This window comes from Canis lupus, chromosome 34, assembly GCF_003254725.2.
Source record: "Canis lupus dingo isolate Sandy chromosome 34, ASM325472v2, whole genome shotgun sequence".
NCBI classification, from domain to species: Eukaryota; Metazoa; Chordata; class Mammalia; order Carnivora; family Canidae; genus Canis; species Canis lupus.
In genome coordinates this window covers 33,450,120-33,468,396 of record NC_064276.1, presented here as the reverse complement: position 1 = coordinate 33,468,396, position 18,277 = coordinate 33,450,120, and the positions used below count along the sequence as shown (strand labels likewise).

General features: G+C 35.1%; 1 protein-coding gene across 2 annotated transcripts in view; it reads right to left on the bottom strand.

The window, feature by feature from the left end:
* The window catches only part of LOC112645926 (uncharacterized), a 548,956-nt gene that overhangs the window by 189,966 nt on the left and 340,713 nt on the right, over positions 1-18,277 (bottom strand). Inside the window, exons 7-10 of one of the 2 annotated variants that reach the window (XM_049105761.1) lie at positions 14,768-14,823; positions 5,844-5,966; positions 2,635-2,721; positions 1,166-1,330 (exon numbers count right to left, since the gene is read on the bottom strand). The gene's annotated coding sequence lies outside the window, so the exon portion shown is untranslated. The remainder of the gene's footprint in view (positions 1-1,165; positions 1,331-2,634; positions 2,722-5,843; positions 5,967-14,767; positions 14,824-18,277) is intronic. The other variant, XM_049105760.1, reaches the window with a different exon arrangement.

Sequence of the window (18,277 nt, the reverse complement as noted above, 5' to 3'; positions counted from 1 at the left end):
CACAGTAAATGTCAGTCAATATTCAAACCCAAAGTGTGTGCTCTTTGTCCAACATGGTCCACTGTGGATGGGTCACATACATGTTTGGTGAATGGATGGATGGTTGGATGGATGAAAAGGAAGAAACTTGGCATACATTTACACATCAATGATGATAAATATCAAGAATTTTGATTCAAGCTTTCAAACATAATGAAGTCCATACTGTAGATATGTCTTGATAAATGAAAAAAAAGGATACCTTTTCTTTTTTTAGTTTAGGAGAAAAGATTCTATGGGAATTTCATCAAACTGTTCTCCATTTATATCCTCCCAATAGACTGTCAACTCCTGAAAATCAGGGAAATCCTACTACCATTACATCTTCCCTGACACCAGCAGAAGTTCAGGAGGCCCTTTATAAATGACTATTAAGAGAAGCAATGCACAGAAGTAGATAAATCCTTAGTAATTTCTTCAAGTGAATTTTATGAACTCAAAACCAAATACATATGCATTTATGTATGTGGGTGGATAGATGGATGGATGAATAGATGGATGACATATGGATAGCTAGCTACATAATAATATTTTTTTTCTTAAAGTGCCAACAGCCTCTGGTATTGGGTGTACATTTTTATCAAGTCGAAAAGGGGCACAGTAGTATGCTATAAGTGTGGGAAGAATTATTGTAAGGGAGGATTCTGATTAGCTAAGTCTTTCTGAACTAAGAAGACAATAAAATCAGAAGGCTTAAATTTAAACTTAAACAGAAGGAATATAGATGACCTGTAAGGAAGGCTTTCCTGATAGCAAGGGTTTTAAACAGACAGTGGAAAAGATTTGCAGAACCTCCTCCTTTGGAGATCTCTGGTATCAGGATAAACTGCCAGCTGGCTTAGATACAGGGCTGCTTGGAGGCAAAGAGCTGGCATGCATGAACTCTCAAAGCATATAATAAAATTACTTGAACTTTCCTTATCACAAAAGAATTTTATATCTAGGATTCATAATGATACCGAAACCCTATGACAGAAGAAGCCGTAATTTGTAGTACTCCGTCCGGTCTTCTTGAATTATGCAGCATAGTGCTGAGCACATAGACATTGTCCAGTGAATGTTTACCGACCAGATTGATCAGCAGAATGGTAGGTGGGAAAAGAACTGGATTATTTTTACCGCTTACCTCTATAAATAGTCCGAAACTTGGAGGAAATCTGTCAGTTTCTCCAGGGCTTCATTTACCCCCTCTGTAGATCATGGCCTCTGTGAGTTGAAGGTCTCTGGGACACTTGGAGCACAGTTGACTTCATGGTTGTGATTAACCTGATCTGTATCTACTTCATGTTGCCTATCAATATCATAGCAGGGAAAAAAGAAAGCTTGGCTTCTAGTGTCACTTTGTCCACCAATTAGCATTTCCAACTGGCTCAAATCATTTAATTTCCCTGGGATTCCACCTATATAATTTTTAGTCAAAAATTCTATAATTCCGTGACAATGACCTACCAAGTTACATTCTCTGTTTATTCATATTATCGTTTCTAATGTTTTTCAGGAAAAAAAAAGGCTAAAAATATTATCCAGATTACTTTTAAATATTTTTAACAATTTGCTTAAACAATATACTTTTATGTCCATTTATTTCTCCCAAATGTAGGATTTATCTCAAATGTCCAACCAATGTTTATTATCAGTTCACTTATTAAAAGTGCAGTAATGTTAGTTACTATTTCACTTAGAAAGAAAAAAAAACAAACAAACTTTGACTCCATGGGACTACTATGCTCAGAGAGTCACATTAGTGATAATGCTGCACCAATAATTTAGAAAAGCCACATAGAGAAACTTCAGCAAGTTCAAACTAAGCTAAAAAGACTTTGATTTGCCCTCTAGAAGTAAAAATGTGATTTACTTTTTCAAATGAAACAGACTTGTTATCAGCAAATATTTACACAAAGACCTGGTGATAACCAAATGGTTTAACTAGCCTGACTTTAAGTGACAAACCCAGCATGATTAGAATCTGTAGATAAGGAAATGAATAAAGGTATACTGATTTTATGCTGTATGCATTTGTATTTGAATGGATGGGTATTCATCTGCTCATTCATTCATTCAATAAACATTTATGGAATTCTGCTAGGTACTAGACACCTGTTACCTGGGGATAAGAAAGTGGGAAGACATGATAAGACATGGCCCTGTCCCAGAAGATATTCCCAAACTAAGAGACAGGACAGATGTGTAAATAAGTGCAGTGCTCTGTGAGAAGTACTATACTAGAAGTATATACAACATGAAAGGAAAGACAGTGTAACTGAAGGCCCAGAAATAAGAAATAATAGATTTAGACTCCCCAGCAAGAACCTCAGGTGTTGGAATCAGACACACAATGTAGCTATGTGTGAAACAGTAAAGGAAAAGGATACAGTTGTAAACATAAGTGTACAAGAGAAAGAAACTTACAGATTTGAGAAAAATAAGGCTTTTAAAACTGTAAGGTTAAATTATTGACATCTGAAACTCAGTCAACTAGCTGAGCATGTGCAGTAAAGAGAGAAAAGAAAATAGAACAGAGAAGAGCAGCCTGGGATATAGAATAGCAGGTCTAACAAATATCTAATCAAAGTAACAGAAGAAGGGAATCTTTACCAGTATCTTGGCCTCTGCCCACTAGATGCCAACAGTACCCCTAGGCTCAGTTGTGAAATTTATGTCTTCAGACATTGCCAAATGTCTCTGAGGGACAAAATCACTCCAGTTGAGAACCAATACCATAAAAAACAGATGAAAAACACAAATTACTGGCCTATTTCACTCATGGCTATGAAAGTAAAAATCCTAAACAAAATAACTGCAAATTGGATGTAGTAAATAAAATATTAAATCCAGTTGAATTTTTTCCTGAAATGCAGAGATGGTTACATATGAAAATCTATAAATATTATAATCCACATTGACAGATTAAAGGCAATCTTTATGCCCTTTCAAAAAAATATATACATATATGCATCCTGTACATATATACCTGAGTACACTATATACCACAGTGTCCACTAGTAGGTGGTTCTTTCCCCTCTTTATTTTTCTTTTTAATTTACACCTTATAAAACCTATCTGCAGTGTGAATTAGAAACAGTGCTTTAAGTTCAGCACTATGTCTGAGAAAGGGGATACCATGTAACTGAGCTAATCAGAAACCTTCTTTACAAGTTTATAGCTTTTCAGAGAAAAGGTTAAAAAGTAAGATTAGCTAACAAGGCCATTTACAAATATTTCATTTCCACTGAAAAGTAGACTATAGGTTTATTTAATAGTACAACAAATGTCTACTAAAATGTTGATCTGTATTTTAAAAGGCAATTCAAATGAGTTATAATCCATTTATATTAATGTAAAAAGAAGTCTTTTCAAATGGCTATTTAATTCCATATCTGTAACATTCAATACAACGGTTTTTGAAACCAACCGACCTTTACTGTTAGTATCCAGTGAATAAATATGAATGACTCATTAGTGCACTCACATGAATTGAAATGCTCATTTGCAGTGGCTTTAGAATGCACCCAATTTCAAAATGACCTCTATTATTTTTTATTTAATTATGTATATAAGCAAATCTGTATGTTCAACAATCAAGCAAGCCGGTTCTCTAGCATCACCATGTCTACCAGTCATTTTAGGAAATGAGCAGGCAAAGAGTGTCAGAAGTATGAGAAGTAGGAGACTGTGAGGCGGTTCTGTGGTGCATGCTCCACTTTGTAGCAACCCCCCCCAATCCCCCCCCACCAATGCTTCATCTCTGTAAATAGGAAGTCAGTGTTAGTTCAAGGTCACACTCTTGATTCTCACAAATTCTGACCTTGCTCTTACTCTGTGCAACAGGACATCGGTTATGTGAAACCACAGAAATCACTTCTCTAAACGTTCTGATGATTATATGAAGAGTTATTAACTTCAATTAAATGTGAGATAATTGCATGTAAATGAATTAGTGGGTACAAAGTTTATCATGACTTGTTAGCCTAATAGTTATTATAAACATAATAGCGATTATTATACCTACCAATGGCTAATTGCTGTGCAGGGCACTTCAGATATATCTATAATAAGGATGATGGTGATAACAATAGTCAGCCAAAAGAAACAAGAGATCGCTGCCTGCCAGGGAAGGGAAGGTCATGACAAAGAATATTCTCATCATGTAGACCATGCTGTCTTCAGCGGTCACTGTCCCACTTTTCATTTGGACACCATGGGGTCCTTGAGTCCTCCTGTTCTCTGATATTGAATCAATAGCAAGAACACCACTGACAGATAATCTCATCAGCGTATAAAGATTATCTCCCTTGAATGAAAGGAGCCTGTGTAAATGTAGGGCTTGCCTGTATTAATTTATACTCTTCCTGGCAGAGGGTGAAGCCTGTCTCAGGAAGGCCCAGATGCAGTTGGCTTTGAGTATCTGCAGGCTTACCTGGGGCCCTTCCTGTTGCTGACTGCCACAACTTGCCAGAAGGGACTGCTTCCTGAGGGTCTGATAAATCCGCTAACCTACTCACATCTACAACTTGTCTTACCTTGGCAGTCCCAATCAAACCCACAGCCCCAGCCCCAGTTGTCCTCAGCTGGATGTCTTTTGTTTATTTTGTTTTCTCCTACCCAGTTATTCACGTATGTCCCATCAGGAACAGACATTGTCAGACGTAAAAAAAAAAAAAAGAGCATGATTGTAAGGTCAATGGGCAAACATAGAATAAATACATTTCTAAGTGATCTAAAAAAAATGCTCCAGCATTTTAGTAATATGAATAGATGGGGGGGGGGGGATCAGAAGGAACAGTAATAAGACATTGTACAGGGTTCCTTTTAATTTGGATATCTCCTTCTTAGAGAAAAGGAAGCAGTCTCTGGCCCCCATGACATTCCCAGTATGGGCAATAACTGAGTTCCTAGATGAGACTAAAATTCTGAATACCCACTATATGCCACCCACTATGCTAAATGCTTTAGGCACATTATCTTATTGAATTCCATGGCAACTTTTGTGATTTTAGAAAGTACCATTATCCCAAATATTATAGATGAGGATCGAGTCTTAGCAAGGCTAAATAACATCTGCAGGGTTACCTAAATTATTAAGTGAGAGAGCTGAGATTCAAATTCAGGTCTCTGAACCCAGTGCATTTAACCGCATGTGATAATGCCTTAGAACACCATTCTGTAAGGTTTTGGTTTCTGTTTCAATCTTTGCTTCTAATCAGTAAACTCCTTCAGGGCAGAATTTATTTCTCATTAATTTTTATATCCACAGAACGTGGAATAATGCCTGCTACAGAGCAGGAACTCAACGATTGTCAAATGAACCAAATGATGAATTCATAAATAAAGGAAGGCAGGAATTAATTTTAAAAGGAGACAGTAAATTGGAGTTTGTGAAAAAAAAAAAAAAAAGCTAATTCTGCACCAAGAATACTGATCCTGTGCTTAGTTTCGTGCCCCTCCATCTCCACTGTAGCAACATATGAGTATTTTATGATAAGCACCATTTTTACTTTAGAATTAAATGAAATGCTTTCGAAAATGTGTACTTTACCCAGGGATTTAAATGAACGATTGAAATTCCATAATCAGAACATGACACAACCAAACCAGCGTATAATCATATGTTTCCTATAATAAGCTACTTGAAGTGTTCTTAGGGTTACAATTTTGTAATCTAGACATGAGAGGAAGATCTGTGCTCTTGACAACATTCAACACAGGCAGTTCAACTGGCTATGGATAAAAGACAAACCCCCTCTTTTGCATTACATAGATGCTCTCTCTTTCCTTATCTGTAAGCAGACAGTCCTAAACGTTACCTTCACATCCTCTGCCATCTTCCTCCAGCTTCTGGCCAGCTTGACACTTGCAGTAATAACTGCCAATTGCATTACAGCATTGGTTCTGACAGCCACCGTTGTCAGTGGTACATTCATTTATATCTGCAATTGAACATTTAAATAGAATTAGCCTCCTATAACTCGACACATAAAAAAGACTTCAGTGGCTCTCCTAAAAATGCACCATCGCAGAATGGCATTATTCTTTGACCTCAGATTAAATGAGATAACACTATAATATCTTATTTTAATTAGAGCTGGTGCATTCCAATTTCGATGCAAAGGAAAAGGTAGGTCACAGCCTTTGGTAATTGAGATATTTTTGAGCAGTGTCCTAAGGAGATGTTTAGTCTTCTGGAATTGAAGACTTATAGTACAGGTCCAGAAATTCCATATCCCAACACCTCTGTAGGTTTGATAGTGGTGTGCTCTGCTCAAAAGAGGCACCTCTGCTGCATGTTCACTAGCTGACATCATAAATCTTTGCCTCGTGAGAGGCAGGGATGACTGTGGCTGGAGGAGATGGAGGGTAGAAAGGGCAGAGAAGGAGTGAGGAGGAGCAGGTAAGAATGGGGGAGAGACAGTGAGAGAGAAGGAGAATGTGTTAGAAAGAGCAGAAGAAGCTGGCAAAGTGGAAGCACAGGAACAAGAGGGGCTAAATCATCCTGATTGTGGAACCCTGAGAGCAGAGAACTGATCCCAAAGCTAAAGAACTGACAGGCTTTGGTCCCCCTGGGATCGAGTCCTGCATGGAGCTCCCTGCATGGAGACCTCTTCTCCCTCTGCCTGTGTCTCTGCCTCTGTGTGTGTGTCTCATGAATAAATAAATAAAATCTTAAAAAAAAAAAAAAAGAACTGACAGATGGAGTGAGCTGTGGCACATCCTGACTGGATGTAACTGCTTCAGTCTGAGGCATGGCTGTACAGGTGTTGAGACTGCTTCTGCTTCCTTTTAGTTGACTTTTCATTGAAATGTGCCATATACACAGAAAAGCACAGGAATCCTAAGTATGCAGTTTGGCGAGTTTTTCAGATAGGGAACCTACCAGGGCCACCACAATAAAGAGAACGTTGTAGCACCCAAGAACCACCCGGCCTGGCTGAAGGTTGACAGCTGGCCTGATGTTTAATCGCTACAGGTTGCAGGTCTTGTCTTTCTGGAACTATATAAGCAGAATCACACTGTATTTGGGAGCGGGCGTCTGGCTTCTCTGGTTCAGCACTCTGCTTAGGAGATACACCCGTGTTCCTGCATGTGCTTCCAGTTGGTTCACTCGTTCCTGCATATTGTTCAATTCCATAAGTACACCACAGTTTTAATTGACCTGTTTCATAGCTGATAAGAGATTGGATATTTTCTTATTTGAGGGTTATTATAAAGAAGGTCGTTATAAACTTTCCCACGCGTGGCTTCAGCAAACTCACACATGCGTTTCTGTTGGGTAAGGTTTCTAGGCCTGGAATTGCTAGGTCAAGAGGTATGACATGCTTTGCTTTAGAAGTTATAGCCAAATAGTCTTCTAAAGAAGTTCTTCTAATTTACACTCCCACCAATGGTATATTAGACACCAGATGCTACTCATGCATCCCTGCCAACATTTGGGATAGTCTCTTTTATTTTGTTTTATTTTTACTCTTCTGGACAGTGCATAATATTATTATGTTGTAATTTTTAGGTTGCATTTTCCTGATGATTAATTAGGTTAAGCACGCTTTCCTGTTATTTGCCATTTAGATAACATCTTATTGAAGTGCCTGTTCAAATATTTGGTCCATATGTCCAGTTCTTAAAATATTGGTTCTCTTCCTGGTGACCACAATAGAATGTTATAGAGCAGGGCTGGTGAAGATCGTCTTTGTCTTGCTTCTGAATGTACATAGTTTTTTAACATTTCACTGTCAAGTATGATGTTGGAGGTTTTTTTTTTTTTAATATAGATTAGTTTTATCAGATTAAGAAATGTTCTTTCTGCCCCTAGTCTCCTTAGGACTTGTATCATAAATAAGTATTAAGTTTTATTTACTAATTTTTCTGACTCTATAAAGATAACTATATGATTTTTCTTGTTATTTCTGCTAATGTGATGAATAAAGCTGATTGATTTTTGTATCCCTGAAGTAGAAGTGGTCAAGATACAGTGCCTTTCATAGCTTTCCGTGGATTCAGTTAACAAGTGGGAAGAGTTTTTCTTCTTTTTCTCTTCTCTGAAATTATCTGTATAAGAGTGTTGTCATTTCTTACTTAAATGTTTGGAAGAGTTCATTTGTGATGCCATCTGGGCCTTAGATTATGGTTGTGTACGTGTGTGTGTTTGTGTGTGAATGTGCACAAAGTTTTTAATTACAGATTCAATTTCTTTAGTAAATATAAGAATATTCAGATTTTTATTTAAACATGTAAATTACGTGTTTCAAGGAATTTGTCCGTATCATATAAGTGTTCAAATACATTGCTGTTAAGTTGTTCACAATATTTTCACACTATTTTTTTAATGTTTGTCCAATTTGAAGTGAGGTCCTCTTTCCTATTCCTGAAATAAATGTGTGTCTTCTCCTTAATTTTTGATCAGCTTTGATATCTATTATCTATCTATCTTCACCTTTTCCAAGAACAAAGGGTTGGCTTCATTGATTTTTCAGTATTCCGTATTTTTCCATTTAATTACTTTAGCACTGTGATCTCTATCGTTGTCTTCCTCCTACTTCCTTTAGATTTCTTTCACTGCTCTGCTTCTAAGTGGTGGAGATAGAAATTGACTCATCGATTTTTAGACTTTCTTCTTTTAAGATATTTCTGGTTATCTATGAATGTGTAACCAACCACTCCCAAAGTCATTTAAAAAGGCAATTGACTGTGGCTCAGTTAATTAAGTGTCTGATTCCTGGTCTCAGCTCAGGTCTCAATCTCAGAGTCATGAGTTTGGGCTCTGCATTGGGCATGGAGCTTACTTTTAAAAAAAAAAAACAAAACAAAAGGAGGGGGGCAATTTATTGTTATCTTTCACATTTCTGAGGATTGAAGAACTCAGTTTGATGGTCCTCATTTGGGATTCCAACTATGGTAGCAGTCAAGTGGCGGCCAGGGTTAAGCTTGCATAAGGCTTTTTAACTCACATGTTGGCACTGGGGCTGAGATTGTTCGAATATTTGGGTGGTTGTCTGGGCATCGATCTCTGTCTCCACGTGCCTAACTTCTACTTTCTCACTGCGTGGTCATCTCAGGGTGGAGACACTTTACAAGGTGCTTATCATTCCCCAGAGAGACACTCTAAGAGATCCAAACAGAAGCTACAAAGCTCCTTATGACACAGCCTTTGAAGTACACAGTACCAAATCTTAGATGTCTTTTGGTTAAAACAGTCACAGGCCAGTTGAGATTCTATTATGCAGAGAAAGAAATTCCTTCCCACAATGTGGGAATTTCAGTGTCCAGGAAAGAAAGAAATTGACAGTAGCCTTCTTGGAGAAAGCATCTCACACTATTAGAAATTTTCCTAAAAATAAAGTATTAGCTTCATTCCACAGGTTTTCTTGTGTTCTAATGTGTTATCAAAATATTTCCTAATCCACATTACCCTTCTTTGGGTTATTTTTGAGGTGTATTTTGAAAGTTTTTCAAACATTTGAGGCATTTCCAATCATCTTGTTATTGTGAAATGCTATATTAATTCCACTGTGGACACAGTATAACTTACATGACTTCAGTTCTTCAAAATTTGTTAAGGCTTGCTTTATATTCCAGCACATGGTCAATTTTGGTTAAAAAAAAAAAAAAAAAAAACTATGTTTACTGGAAAATAGGATGTATTCTGAATTCTCAGGTGCTATGTTTTCTGTGTATATATATATATACCATATATATATAACACGTATATATGTATTTTATATGCATATATTTAAAATATGTATAAATATGTATATTTAATTAGTGTTTGTTAATCATGTTTTTCATATCATTGTATCCTGAAGGTTTTTTTTTTATATACTTGATGTATCAGTTATTGAAAGTGGCATAGTACAATCTCCCTATCTGATTTTACATTTGTCCTTTTATGACTACACATTGTGTTTTATATATTTTGAAGCTCTATTGTAAGTGACATACAAATTTAGAATTGCCATATCTTCCTAGAAATTAACCTTCGTTATTGTAAAATGTTCCTCTTTAATTTTTTTTAAAGACTTTATTTATTTATTCACGAGAGACACAGAGAGAGTCAGAGACACAGGCAGAGGGAGAAGCAGGCTCCTCACAGGGAGCCCAATGTGGTACTCGATCCCAGGACCCTGGGATCATGCCCTGAGCTGAAGGCAGACGCTCAACCACTGAGCCACCCAAGTGTCCCTGTTCCTCTTTAGATCCGCTATACTTCTTTCATTAAAGTTGAGGTTTAATGATATTAGTATAGCTTTATCAATTTTCTTTTGGTTTGTATTTGTATGTATTTGTATTTTATGTTCTAAACCTTACTTTTAACCTTTTTTATATTCATATATTCAAGAAACTCTATCCATATATTTATATCTATCTATATGTGTTATTTTAAATATTCCAATATCTTTAAGCTGTTATATTATATTTTGACTTTTAATGTAATTACTGATAAATTTGGATTAAAGTTCTCATTTTACTATTTTTTCTAAATTTCTTTATATTTTATGTTACTTTTGGTCTCTACTATTTGTCCTTTCAAATTTATTTTTTTACTGTTCTATTTGCACTCTCTATTAGATTGTCAGTTCTATATCCCTTATTATTCTTTGAGTGCTCTAGATATTAAAACATCTATTATTAAATTCTAATATAAATTAGTACTTTAACCGCTTCCCCGGCAATGCTAGAAACTTACATTTTAACTCCACTTATGCTTTTCCTTCTTTTATGTTGTTATTGTGCTTTTTAATTTCAGATCCTTAGACCCCATAAGACTTATTATTATTTTATATAGTCAATAATAACTTACACATCCATATACTTACCTTTTCTGCTATTTATTACTGCTTCCTGCACTTCTGTGCTTCTCTCTGGAATAATGTTCCCTCTGCCTGAAAATCGCTTTTAGCATTTCTTTTCATATGGATCTTCTGGCTACAATGTTTGTTTGTTTGTTTTTTTGTTTGTTTGTTTGTTTGTTTTTACAGATCTTGTTTGCCAAGAAATGATAGTCTGTCACCTTAATTTTTAAATAAACTTTAAAAAATTTAGAACAGTTTTATATTTTGCAGAAAAAAAACTGCAAAGATAATACAGAGCTTCAGTATTCCCCATATATTCCATATTTCACTATTATAAATCTTACATTAGTATGGTACATTTTAATAATAATAAGCCAATATTGATACGTTATTATTATTTAAAATCCATTTTTTGGTTTCCTTAGTTTTTACTGAATTCCCTTTTTGGGTCCCAGGATCCCATCCAGGTTATCGTATCACATATAGTTGTCAAGTAGGTTAGGTTCCTTTGGGTTGTGACAGTGTCTACTATTTTCCTTGCTTTTAATGACCTTGACATTTTTGAGGGGTACTAGTCAGGTATTTTATAGAATGTCTTTCAATTTGGATTTTTATGATGTTTTTCTTATTATTAGACTGGGATTATGTGTCTTGAGGAGGAATCTCACAGAGGTAAAGTGCCATTTTCATGACATCATATTAAAGATATATACTATCAGTATGACTTAGGACTGTTGATGTCAACTTTGATCCCCAGGTTGACATGTTTGACAGGTTTCTCCACTATAAGGTTATTCTTGTTTATCCCTTTTTCCATATTTTATTCTTTTGAATGAAGTCTTTTTTCATAGCCCACACTTAAGGAGCAGGGAGTTATGGTTTCCCTTTTTTGAGGATGAAGTATCTATGTATATTTTTGGATCTCTTCTGCACAGATTTGTCTTTTCTTCTCCACTTATTACTTCTTTTTCGAAGTAAAATTTTTGAAGAAAATTTTCAATGGAATTGAATTCTCTAGGTTGGAAGTTGTTTTAAGCATTTCAAAAGTGATATTCCATTGTCCTTTAAATTTCCCTTTGAATATAATATGATTTTCTGTCTGCTTTTAAGATTTTCTCATTGTCCTTTTTTGTCATATGTTTTACTACGATATGCTTTTGTGTGTTTCATTTTGTACTTTCCCTCTTTGGAGTTTGCAGTGCATCTCAATTTTGTAGTTTCATGACTTCAAGTTTCAGAGAAATTGTATCTACCATTATCTCTTCGAATATTGTTTTTACCCTATTTTCTTTTTTCTTCCTAGTACTGTATAGCACAATATGTAAGACCTACATATCATTTGTCTCATGCTTTTTGTTTTGTTTTGTTTTGTTGTATCATATTTTTTCTTTCTTTACTTCCATCTAGATATATTGCACTAGATATATTTCTGTTTTCTAGATTATTAATTTGATACACAGCTATTTATAATATACCATTAATTCCATCTACTTCATTTTCTGTTAAAGTTTTCTTTTTTGTTTCTACTATTTACAGTTGATTATTTTTCTAAATTCTTCTTCTCAGGTGAATTTTCTCATTTCATAATTTTCATCAATTTTCTCATTTTTATAAATCTATTCTTCTTAGATTTGCTTTATGATATTGAAGCTGGACCTTATGAATATCTCTACCTTGCCTGATGGTGCAATATTAAGTCTTCTTTGTTGAGGCTCAGAGGAATGCCATAAGAGGAAGGGGCTCATCACTTGGATGGTAGTGCTTTCTGTTTTGCAGGTGTGTACAAGGAGCTGTCTCCTTGTCAGTGGGCTGCCTCTGTGTCAGTGGGAAGCTTCTTCACCAGGAAGCAGCTACCCTACCAGTGGCAACTGAGAGACCTAGTGGTACATACCCTTCAGCAAGTCTCACCAGTACCCCAGCAGACAGCTTCTCAGTGAATCTCACTGCTACTCCCAGCAACAGGCTCCTACCCACCATCCCTTCCAGCAACACCTCTGCAAAGTTTTATGCCATCCTGTGGGTCATAGTCACATCCTCACCGAGATCTGGATTTCAACCTGCTAGGTGGGCGGCGGGGGGAGAATGCTTCCAAGTCTGTTCCTTTCTTGTACTCTCCTTTCAGACCTAGATATGTGGCTGCTCCCTACCATCTGCTGCTGTTTCTATATTCTTCAGCATTCTCTTTTTCCCTCTGAGTACTTTATCTTCAGTTCCTAATTAATAATCTGTATTATTTCCCCCAATCAAATCTTTGCTGTGGTTTCTGTCTTTTATTAGACTTTGACTGATATATCTTCTCTTTAGTATCTTGATCTCTCAAACTTTGACTTCCATGATAGCTTTGAATTCCAATTTATATCTCCTTAGCCCTGCGTACCTTTTCTCCTTATTAGCATTCACCTTCTTCTCACCTTTTCAGCTTGTCCCTTTATGTTACTCATGAATTAACCCCTCAAGGGGTAAACTCACCTCACTTACTTTCCTAGCTGCCATGTTATACTCTGATGTCTTCAGAGGAGTGATTTTTTTTTTATATTATATGAAACTTTTTAAGCTGTTTCCAGTTAGAGAGTTGGTCTGTTACAATTTACACTATCATAGCCAGTAAAAGATCTCCTGTTCATACTATTTCTTCATTTTCCTTAGTTTTCTTTAAATTAGCCCAAAGAAAGCTCCATTAATTGAGCCATTGTAAACTTGTTAATTTTTCTTAACATTTTGACTCATCAACAAGCCAGGTATTCAGGACTAATAATCATGAAATGATAGAGTCTTGTATTCTTTGTCAATTAATAGGTCCTGAGCTTTGTGCTGTAGGATACCACAGAGGGGAAAACCAATGAAGGTTGACTTCCTAAGAAATATTAGAGTATAAGTTTACATACCAGTTTGGATATTATTCTCTGAGCTTAGTTTGCTGAAAAGAGGATATATATTGGAATAGATCACATATCAAGAATCTTTTAATTCTACTCTTAAGAATTTATCCGAAAATATATTCCAAAAGAATATGATTGTGTTAGACACCTTTCCATACATAATGTCATGAAAAGGTCATTATAAACTGATGAAGTGGGCAGCCTGGGTGACTCAGCGGTTTAGTGCCACCTTCATCCCAGGGCCTAATCCTGGAGACCTGGGATCGAGTCCCACGTCAGGCTCCCTGCATGGAGCCTGCTTTTCCCTCTGCCTGTGTCTCTGCCTCTCTCTCTATGATGTCTCTCATGAATAAATAAATAAAATCATTAAAAAATAAAAAATAAACTGATGAAGTTATACAAAATTATGTTTATTCAAAAAAAGTATGGTCATTAAAAAGAAAACTGAAGGTGATATAGGTATTAAGCAAACATTTATAACAATTTAAATATTCACCAATACGGGAATATCAATGTACATTAAATATATCACTCCAATGCAGTCATTACAAGCTATAATTATGAGGGCCATAAAACAACATGGAAAACTGTTATATTGAAATAGATTAAAAATATTTCTATATTTCAGTTACAACTATTAAATCTATACTTTCTTATGGAGAAATCTTGGAAAAAAATAAAAATTAAATATTTTAACATATAACAATGGTGGAATTATGTCTTTAAAAGTTTTAGCTTTTGTCGTAATATTGCCGATGCCATCATTCTTTTAAAAAAATAGTTCTGAGATTTCTAATAGGGAAGAAAGAACAAAGAATAAAACAATGGTTTATATAATTTTCAGGTGACTGTTCAAATGAAAATATTTGTTTTTTAGGAAGGATGTATTTTTGCTGGCATTAAATTTGTTACATGAGTTTTGAACATACAGGTCATTAGATAAAATAATGACAAAGTCTTCAACAGAATTTTTCAAAAAGTGTCAAAATTTTATTTATCAATTTTTGACTAATACAGACCTTCACTAAAAGGTAAGCCCTAGTGTAAAACGTATCATAACAAAATTACCTCACTGGAAAGTCAAATCGATATGATCCAGTCAAATTGCCTCTGCTTGGTTTTACCTGAAATAAATACAGAATTTAAAAATAAAAGTAATGTTTGGTTTGCATTGTCCTAAACAAGATTTTGGAAAATAATTTATACTTTTGGACCAAACAAATACTTTCTATATGTTTTCCAGCTCACTACTCTTTTCCACAATCTATTCCTGCTAACTGAGTAATCTAATTTACTTATAGCATTTGACTGGCTCTAAAGACATCTGGCTTTACTCTTCCTGATAAGAAAGATTTGGGGGATCCCTGGGTGGCTCAGCAGTTTAGCCCCTGCCTTCGGCCCAGGGCGTGATCCTGGAGTCCCAGGATCAAGTCCCACATCGGGCTCCCTGCATGGAGCCTGCTTCTCCCTCTGCCTATGTCTCTGCCTCTCTCACACACATCTCTGTGTTTCTCATGAATAAATAAAATCTTTAAAAAAAAAAAAGAAAAAAGAAAGATTTGGTTTCATATTCTTAGGGATTCACAGAGTTCTCTCAAGGAAGTCCTGCTCAGGAGGAGAGGAGGAGGAATGAAAAGGGGGGTACCCTAGCATGTTGTCTCTAATCAATAAGTGAAAAATTGCTTTAGTCTATTTTACATATTAGGTAACTCTGAACTTAAAATTTGTTTGAATAAAGTGATGGTTTTTGCTACTAAAAATATTTGAAAATTCCTTCCCTAAACTGTTACATCTGGTTATGGGGCAGTTAGAGGCAAGGCCTTTTACTCCTAAAAAATGTGAACAAGTATGTATCTGTGAGATAATATGAGAGAAAACTGTCAATTAAGATACTCAGTTTAAATTCCTGAAATATTAAAATAATGAATATCATGTGAAAGAATCCCTTTCCACATAGGTCTACTTAAGCCTAGTAATAGATTCATGCTATTAACAAATGCCAGACAAAATTTAGCTCTTTCAAAAACTCATAATCAAACTGATAAGATGGGATTCTTACATTGGCAGGAGATAAAAAATAAAAGACAATTAGATATTTTATTGGTCAAAATGACTAGTGTACAAAATTGATATAGGGATGCCTGAGTGACTCAGTGGTTGAGCATCTTCCTTTGACTCGGGGCATGATCCTGGAATCTCAGGATTGAGTTCCACGTTGGACTTCCTGCATGGAACCTGTTTCTCCCTCTGCCTATGTCTCTGCCTCTCTCTGTGTCTCTCATGAATAAATAAATAGAAATCTCAAAAAAAAAAAAAAAAAAGAAACAACCTTATTTTTTTTAAAAAAAGGACTTAAAATCTCTTTCTTCTATTCAGAAAGAATTTTAGTAGCACACAAAATAGCAAGATATATTTTACAAATATACTTTATACTTTTGACTCTAATACCAGTAGTAAAAGCATAAAAGAAAAGGCTGATAGACTTCCCCACATAAACTTTAAAATCTCCCATTTAGAGTGGCCAAAATTAAAAGAAAAATAAGAACTGAAAAATAAAACATTGACACATACATAGCAAAGGGTAGAAATCTATACTATGTTAAAAAATTAATATATATCAAAGGGAAAAGGATAACTCTCCCAAACAGAAATTTGGTCTAATAAAATGAAATAAATTGAAATCAGAAATAAAAATATCTAATAAATGTCAATGTTGTTAAGCTTAATTGTCAAGCAAAAAACTAAAACTGAAATAAAATTAATACTATTTTTCCCTATTATATTTACTAAGATTAAAATCAATGCTAATGTGTGTAGGGGTTGTTAGGGTATGGCAAAAGGAATATAGCATACTTTGCTAGTGAGAGCACAAACTGGGAAGTACTTCTTGATTCAAGTGTCAGCAAAAATTGGACAGTGGTTAATATGCCCATATTATCCAAAAACAATCTACAGATTTCATGCAGTCCCTAACAAAATACCAATAGCATTTTTATAGAACTAGAACAAATAATCCTAAAATGTATATGGAAGCACCAAGATCCCAGATAGCCAAAGTAATCTTGAGAAAGAAGAAAAAAGCTGGAGGTATCACAATCCCAGATTTCAAGATATATTACCAAGTTATAGTAATCAAAACAGTATGATACTGGCAAAGAAAAAAAAAAAAAAACAGACACATAGATCAATGGAAAAGGATAAAGAGCCTAAGAATTAAACCCATCTTATATGGTCAATTAAACTTCAACAAAGGAGGCAAAAATACACAATGAGAAGACAGTCTTCAATAAATAGTGTTAGGAAAACTGGACAGCTACATGCAAAAGAATGAAACTAGGCAACTTTCTTACATCATACACAAAAATAAATTCAAAATGGATTAAATACCTAAATGTGAGACATGAAACCATAAACTTCTAAAAGAAAACATAGGCGGTAAGCTCTTTGACATCAGCCTTAGCAATGCTTTTCTAGATATGTCTACTCAGGGAAGGGAAATGCAAACAAACTATTGAGACTACACCAAAATAAAATGTTTTTTGCACAGTGAAGGAGACTTAACAGAATGAAAAGACAACATACCGAATGGGAGAAGATATTTGTAAATGATATATCAAACAAGGGGTTAATACCCATAATATATAAAGAATTTACATAATTCAACATCAAAAAACTGATACTAATTCCACTAGAAAGAATGAGGAGATGACTGGAATAGACATTTTTCCAAAGAAGATATACAGATGGCCAACAGACACATGAAAAGATGCTCAACATCCCTAATCACCAGGGAAATGCAAATAAAAACCACAATGAGATATCACCTCATATTAGTCAGAATGGCTAGAATAAAAAAAAAATAACAAGTATTGATGAGGATGTGGAGAAAAAGGAACTCTCATACAATGTTGTTGGAAATGTAAATGGTGCAGCTACTATGGAAAACAGTATGGAGGTTCCTCAAAAAATTAAATATAGAAATACTATATGATTCAATAATTCCACTACTGGATATTTACCTAAAGAAAACAAAAATATCAATTTGAAAAGGTATATACATGCCTATGTTTATTGCAGAATTATTTATAATCGCCGACATATGGAAGTAAACTCAAGTGATAATGAAGATGTGGGATATTACATATACAATGGAAAATTAACCATAAAAAGGAATGAGATATTGCCATTTGTGACAGCATGGATGGAATGAGAGGGCATTTTGTTAAATGAAATAAGTCAGACAGAAAAAGATATACACCATATGGTTTCACATATATGTGGAATCATAAAAACAAAACAAAACAAAATAAAAGAACAAAAGCAGAAAAGGACCCATAGATGCAGAGAACAAACTGGTGGTTGCCAGAGGGGAAGAGGATGGAGAGATGTGCAAAATAGGTCAAGGGAAGAGAGAGGTATGGGCTTTCAAATACAGAGTAAGTCAGTCCCAGGAATAAATGGTACAGCATAGGGAATATAGTCAGTGGTATTGTAATAGCATTATATGGTGACAGATGGTAGCTATACTTGTGGTGAGCACAGTATAACATACAGACTTGTCAAATCACTATGTTGTAC